Here is an 8,189-nt window from a genome sequence, read left to right on the forward strand (position 1 = left end):
TTGATTGATTCCAGATAATGTTATATTCTTGATTGCAGAATTGGTTAAGATACATGTGTTTTAGAGTGGAAAAGACTGGCAGGGAATCTAATGGACTCTTTGAGGTACAAACACCTCTGGTACAGACTAGAAAAACAGAATTATATTTTATATAATTGTTTTCACACCAGGATCTCCAAAAGCACTAAACCATGATTTAGATACTGGTAGTGCAGTGAGTGAGGCTCAGCAGCCACAGGAACTCAGCAAAAAGTTTAGAGATAGAATACTGACCAGGACACTGGATTTATCCATTACTCCTTTTAGAAGTGTGATCTGGGATCTTTAACTTCTGTCTGGAGAGCTGTCTGAGATGAGCAGAAAAAAAGATCAGTTTAGCTATCTGATATTGCATTGTGATCCCTACAATGCAGCAAGGTAGTTTCAACACAGCATAAGGTACTGGTACAGTCCACCTAAAAGATTTGAACCCATGACCTTCTGACTCAGACATCATCAGTCGTCTTACAAATGTTTTGATGTATAAAATGGGCCCTGTCACATCTCAGGGAGGATATACAAGATGTAACTTTTGTTAAATTGCATTTGATTGACTGTTGATCATTTCTTCAGAGGTTTTTATGGTGTGTTGTTTTTATGGTGTGCTGTTACTTTTACCATGGGGAGTTTAATTTTGCTTCTTTTCCATGTCACGCACCCCAATGTCATGATAATAATGTATACAATAATTTAAATAATATATACAATAATTTAAATAAATAAACACCTACCTCACAGGGTAATTATTATACCCTTTTTTGTTTTCTTTTTAAGTATCACCACTGTAGTATCTGGACACTTTACAAAAAAGATAATATATCCTTTAGAAAAAATAAATCTTCTGCCCATTCCTTCAAAGCCACTGTCTTATAGTGAGAACTGTCAGGGATCTACCAGGGGTTGTTGGAGGAAACACCTGCCTAAACAGGCATTGATGATATGAGGTAGATGGAGGGTAAAAGGAAGAAAAAATGTTCTCCTTATTTACAAAGAATTGTAAGTATATCCTAGGAGATTGCAGAGCATGTATGCCCCAAATTTATAATTATTTCCCCTTTAATCTATAAAAATTTTGAATTATTATTTTTGCTACCTTTTTGTATCATCCTACTCTGTTTATTGCATTAAGCACTTGTAAGCATGTTGCACTAAACTCTGAGTTTCAATTTAAAACAGTAGATTTATTTACTTTCGTCTTGGTGTTTGCAAACTTCCCATTCTGAGGCTCATGTGCATGTAGGGAATTGTGAGCTGTGCTTATTTAAAGCCTAGTGGAAAGCTGTTGAATGATCTTAATATAGTTTGCTTAAAGAACATAAAATATAAAGAGGCCTTGACAACTAAACTTCCTACTGCTTTTGAATGGGGTGGCCAGACAGGTTAGTACAAAGTGGAGTGAAAGGCAAAGACACTAGAAAAAGGAGATGAGGAGACATAAATCTGCTGTGAGTTTGTGTCTGCCCCCTTATTTTCTTCTCTCCTTCTATTTGGAATTATTCTCTATGGTAGAGTATTTTTAAAAAGTTAAATGAAAAATTAAAGAGCAATATTACTACAGTAGAAAGCAGTATCACAGGATGGCTGGCTGCAGTAAATGAAGCAGGACAGCCCCCTGTGCCAGATCAAGTGCTCCCAATTTGGACCATTAAGAGGGTGGCCTGGCATAGCACCTGAAGGTTATAAAAGATTAGGGTGGCTCAGCAGCAGAATGAGACCCAAGGAGGGAAATAGAGCTCAGGGAGTTAGAAAGGAGTGGGTCACTTAAGGGCAGGTGAGAGCAGGGGAACTGTAAGTCATCAGTGTCTTTGCAGAAGGTGGTAAAATGTGCTTGGAGGAAGGCAGGAGAGCAGTAAGAGGATTTTGCTGGCTGGTATCCCTGAGTCAGAGGACTAGATGAGGGTTGAATGCCAGAAAGCAGCAGGGGGAGTTGCCTGCTGGCTCTATGCTGGAGACTGAAGGCAGTGAAGGAGTTCATCAGCTGACCTCTCTAGAGCTGGACCCAGAGGAACTGTGAGAAGGCCAGGGGGAGTAAGGGATATTCCTTTGGCAAAGATGCTCCCAGCAGAGAGGATGTGGGGGTTTCTGCTTGGATAAGTTGGGTGGTACTTCAGTTGGAAGGGCTGGGATAACTGTCCTTGTACAAGGATAGGAGAGGATTGTGCTGGGGTGTGGTGTGAGAGGCCAAGGCTGTATGTTTCATGTGCTGTTTAGACTATGGTGGGGGAGTTCTGGAGTGTCAAAAGGGTGATTACAGCAGTTTTTTCAGTCATCCAATGCAACAGACTTAATAGATTAATGTGATGATTAAGTTATGAAGCAATTCTACTGTATTCATACCAAGGTAGGGGTTGACTATATAACTTCCTGGTTTTAACATCCATAAAATGGAAAGAAAGGGGATGGGAATGAAATACCTAAGTTGAATCACTTTTCAAGTTACTACTAGTATGTATAATATATTTTAATTATAGGCATACTCACTTTGATAAATGTGATACCCATGGATTTGGCAATATGGATATGTCAAACTGATTTTTTTCTACTAAATGTAAAACTTAGTGCAATGTTTTGTTTTCATGTTTAAATTTATTAACTAGTTAAACAAATTTTAAAAATGAAAACTGTTAGTATGGAGAATGTTTTAATTTGTCAACGATGTTTGAATTTTTGTTTGTTAAAAAAAAAAGGTACAAACAAACTTCTAAACTAATCTTGTAAATAATAGGTATATTTTACCACAGAAATTTCTTTTGATTGAATAGAATATCAGAAGAATAGTCTGAAGTCTTGTTTCTGTTTTAGTCGTGTATTGGCTCTCGGATTCCCGGACACACAGAATCATAGTTTTAGTTATTATATGATGATGCATTTCCAACTCCTTTTATAGTAGGATATTTTTAAAACTTCTTAGGGCTTACAATAGGCTTCTAGCACTGACTGACTGTAGAGACTCTGTTTCCAAGAGTAGGGTAAGCTGCAGAAGTCTAAGGATGAGAGGTTTCTTTTCTCTCCCTCTCTGACCTAAGGAAAAAGCTTTTTAGGCAAAATGTGGAGTTACAATAAAATATTTCCATTGACTACCATTCTGGAGATGGAAAAATGCCCTGATTCTGCAAAGAGGTATGTACTTAATTTTACATACTTTAGTGATCCCATTAAAGTCAACGGGACTATTCATGTGCTAAAGTTAAGTAGTGAGTGAAGATGTTAGCAGGTTGGAGCCTAAATGATTGAGCTGATTATCAGCTTAAAGGAATTTTGGAATTTTTTTCAATACCAGTGTGCTAGGTATTATAATCAAAGGCTTTCAGATGGCTTTGGACATACACCATTAATGAAGAAGGTAGGTGGTAAAACTCTTAACAGATCCTGCTAATGTTACTGGTAAACACCCTGGTACAGAGCTTGGAGAATAGGCAGATAAGTGTCTTGAAGAGAAGAGATGTGCATGATCATGATATAAAGGGCCATCAACAATACAGTGAAGTTAATTTTACACAAAGGGTGGGATCCACAAAGGGACTGACAGTCATGGCACTAAAATGTTGCACTGCCTAGAAAATCATAGGAACACTACTGCATGCCACAAACCTTGAGTTAAGTGCTTAAACCTCTACAATAAATGGGGGGGAAAGAGGTGCCTTTTAGACTGTAAAGTGTGCAGCATAGACATAGTGCATAAAATCAGGTAGGCGACAGGTGCCTAAAGTGAGGATGTAGTGTGCATGCCCTGAAGAAAAACTTACCTACTGAATGGGTTTAGACAGTAGCCGAGCGGTACCTAAAGGCAGAACTTGTGCACCTACGCACTCTTGTAGATGGTACCCAAAATGCCTAAAGTAACAAATTATATAGATTTTCTTAATCTTTCAATTATAGGTAGCCCCTAAAATAGCTAACACTAGCAAGTACATGGTCAGCTAAAGAGATGTGACTTTTTTTTTAACTTGAGAGTATCTATTAAAACTCATTAAATCATGTCTGTGTAAGCAGTGGGACCAGAAATCAACCATCTGTCTTTATTCTACTAGAATAGGGTCAACTGTGATTTGCTATAGAAGCCTAGAAGTGTAAGGCTTGCAGGGACATTGAGAAGACCTCCAATCCATTCCCCTATGCTGCAACAGGACCAAATGAAACTAGACCATCCCTGACAGGCATTTGTTTAACCTGTTCTTAAAAACCTTGAATGATGGGGATTCCTTTGGAAGTCTATTCCAGAGAGAAAGTTTTTCCTAAATCTGATCTAAATTTCCCTTGCTGCTGATTAAGTCTATTATTACTTATCATACATTCAGCTGAGGTGCAGAACTGATTGCTGCCCTCTATAACAGCCCATAACCTATTTGAAGACTAGTCTTGAGACAAGATTGAAGTAGGACCTGATAAACATGCCATGTGTAGTTTTTTTTGTTTGTTTTAACACCCCCCGCCCCCCCGGGTCAGGTTTTCTTAAACCTTTTATCATGTTTGTTGCTCTCATCAGGAAAGATGAGGACAAATGGAAGACTCCAAATGCGTGGCCCCCAGAACTGGTCACAGTACTCCACCCAAGGCCTCACCACAACAAAGAATGGGCCAATTATCTCCCATGTTTTACATACTGGGCTTTTAACTGTGACCTCCGTGAGACCAGGACCTCATTAAGTGGCAGGATATGGCTGGGAGAGCTGTCAAACACCTTTTGTCACACCCAGTTCAGTTTGCTAGCACACTGCAATAAAAGACACAGGCTTGCTCTATGCTAGCTACTTACATCAGTATATCTATGTTGCTCAGGGGTGTGGAAAATCCACACCTGAGTAAGTTATACTGACCTAACCCCCAGTGTAGGCCATGCTATGTTGATGGGAGAGCTTCTGCTGCTAACACAGGTACTCCACTTCCCAGAGAGGTGGTAGCTATGTCAGTGGGGGAAAAACTTTCCTGTTAGTGTAGGTGGTGTCTTCAGTAAGTACTACAGCTCTGCCACTGCACTGCTGTGAGAGTAGACCAGCCTCTGGGCTGACAGCTGTCTCAGGCTCCCAGAACTTGGGCTGTAGAGGTATAAAGTTACAATGTAGATGTTCAAGCTTAGCTCTGAGAGTGCGTGATGGAGGAGCGTTTTGGAGCCTGGGATCCAGCTTGAGCCCAAATGTACACAAGTGGGGGTCTGCCAAAACAAATGAGAGCAGGGCTGCTGTTAGGCTCACTGAACCCCAGAGCAGAATGCTGAAGCCTGAGCCCTGCTATGTGGGTCTGAAACCTGAGCAACTTAGCTTCATGGAGCCCCAGGCAATTGCCCTGCATGCTTACCAAATGCTGGCCCTGGCTTTTAATCTACTGGATATGCATAAAAACAGTTGTGGCATGGATGGTATGTGCCTTTTTTTTATAGCATGTTGGAGGTGGCTGAGAGAGAGAGAGGCAGAGAACCTCTGGTCTACATCACAATTTTTAGACCCCCAAGCCCCAGGAGCCTGAGTCAGCTTACCTGGCCTCTGAGACCTGGTGCTATACGGTGGTGTGTGGTTTTTTTGTTTGTTCGTTTTTTGTTTTTTTAAATTGGACTAGATCTAACCCTACCCTAGGGTATGTCTACACTACGAAATCAGGTTGAATTTATAGAAGTCAGTTTTTTAGAAATCGGTTTTATATATTTGAGTGTATGTGTCCCCACAGAAAATGCTCTAAGTGCATTAACTCGGCGGAGTGCTTCCACAGTACCGAGGCTAGAGTCGACTTCTGGAGTGTTGCACTGTGGGTAGCTATCCCACAGTTCCCACAGTCTCTGCTGCCCATTGGAATTCTGGGTTGAGATCCCAATGCCTGATGGGGCTAAAACATTGTTGCGGGTGGTTCTGGGTACATATCGTCAGGCCCCCGTTCCCTCCCTCCGTGAAAGCAAGGGCAGACAATCGTTTTGCGCCTTTTTTCCTGAGTTACCTTTGCAGATGCCATACCACAGCAAGCATGGAGCCTGCTCAGGTAACCGTCACAGTATGTCTCCTGGGTGCTGGCAGACACGGTACTGCATTGCTACACAGTAGCAGCAACCCATTGCCTTCTGGCAGCAGATGGTGCAATATGACTGGTAGCCGTCATCATCATGTCCGAGGTGCTCCTGGCCGTGTCGGCCGGGAGCGCCTGGACAGACATGGGCGCAGGGACTAAGTTTGGAGTGACTTGACCAGGTCATTCTCTTTAGTCCTGCAGTCAGTCCTATTGAACCGTCTTATGGTGAGCAGGCAGGCAATACGGATTGCTAGCAGTTGTACTGTACCATCTTCTGCCAGGCAGGCAAGAGATGAGGATGGCTAGCAGTCGTATTGCACCGTCTTCTGCCGAGCAGCCATGAGATGTGGATGGCTTGCAGTCCTTCTGCACCATCTGCTGCCAGCCAAAGATGTAAAAGATAGATGGAGTGGATCAAAACAAGAAATAGACCAGATCTGTTTTGTACTCATTTGCTTCCCCCCTTCCCCCGTCTAGGGGACTCATTCCTCTAGGTCACACTGCAGTCACTCAAAGAGAAGGTGCAGCAAGGTAAATCTAGCCATGTATCAATCAGAGGCCAGACTAACCTCATTGTTCCAATAAGAACAATAACTTAGGTGCACCATTTCTTATTGGAACCCTCCGTGAAGTCCTGCCTGAAATACTCCTTGATGTAAAGCCACCCCCTTTGTTGATTTTAGCTCCCTGAAGCCAACCCTGTAAGCCATGTCGTCAGTTACCCCTCCCTCCGTCAGAGCAATGGCAGACAATCGTTCCGCGCCTTTTTTCTGTGCGGACGCCATACCAAGGCAAGCATGGAGGCCGCTCAGCTCACTCTGGCAATTAGGAGCACATTAAATACCACACGCATTATCCAGCAGTATATGCAGCACCAGAACCTGGCAAAGCGATACCAGGCAAGGAGGCGATGTCAGTGCGGTCACGTGAGTGATCAGGACATGGACACAGATTTCTCTGAAAGCATGGGCCCTGCCAATGCATGCATCATGGTCTAATGGGGCAGGTTCATGCTGTGGAACGCTGATTCTGGGCTCGGGAAACAAGCACAGACTGGTGGGACCGCATAGTGTTGCAGGTCTGGGACGATTCCCAGTGGCTGCGAAACTTTCGCATACATAGGGGCACTTTCATGGAACTTTGTGACTTGCTTTTCCCTGCCCTGAAGCGCATGAATACCAAGATGAGAGCAGCCCTCACAGTTGAGAAGCGAGTGGCGATAGCCCTGTGGAAGCTTGCAACGCCAGACAGCTACCGGTCAGTTGGGAATCAATTTGGAGTGGGCAAATCTACTGTTGGAGCTGCTGTGATGCAAGTAGCCCATGCAATCAAAGATCTGCTGATATCAAGGGTAGTGACCCTGGGAAATGTGCAGGTCATAGTGGATGGCTTTGCTGCAATGGGATTCCCTAACTGTGGTGGGGCCATAGACGGAACCCATATCCCTATCTTGGCACCGGAGCACCAAGCCGCCGAGTACATAAACCGAAAGGGGTACTTTTCAATAGTGCTGCAAGCTCTGGTGGATCACAAGGGACGTTTCACCAACATCAACTTGGGATGGCCGGGAAAGGTACATGACGCTCGCATCTTCAGGAACTCTGGTCTGTTTCAAAAGCTGCAGGAAGGGACTTTATTCCCAGACCAGAAAATAACTGTTGGGGATGTTGAAATGCCTATATGTATCCTTGGGGACCCAGCCTACCCCTTAATGCCATGGCTCATGAAGCCGTACACAGGCAGCCTGGACAGTAGTCAGGAGCTGTTCAACTACAGGCTGAGCAAGTGCAGAACGGTGGTAGAATGTGCATTTGGATGTTTAAAGGTGCGCTGGCGCAGTTTACTGACTCACTTAGACCTCAGTGAAACCAATATTCCCACTGTTATTACTGCTTGCTGTGTGCTCCACAATATCTGTGAGAGTAAGGGGGAGATGTTTATGGCAGGGTGGGAGGTTGAGGCAAATCGCCTGGCTGCTGGTTATGCGCAGCCAGCCACCAGGGTGGTTAGAAGAGCACAGGAGGGCACGGTCCGCATCAGAGAAGCTTTGAAAACCAGTTTCATGACTGGCCAGGCTACGGTGTGAAAGTTCTTTTTCTCCTTGATGAAACCCCCCGCCCCTTGGTTCACTCTACTTCCCTGTAAGCTAACCACCC

The sequence above is a fragment of the Lepidochelys kempii genome, chromosome 11, assembly GCF_965140285.1.
Source record: "Lepidochelys kempii isolate rLepKem1 chromosome 11, rLepKem1.hap1, whole genome shotgun sequence".
Classification (NCBI taxonomy): Eukaryota; Metazoa; Chordata; order Testudines; family Cheloniidae; genus Lepidochelys; species Lepidochelys kempii.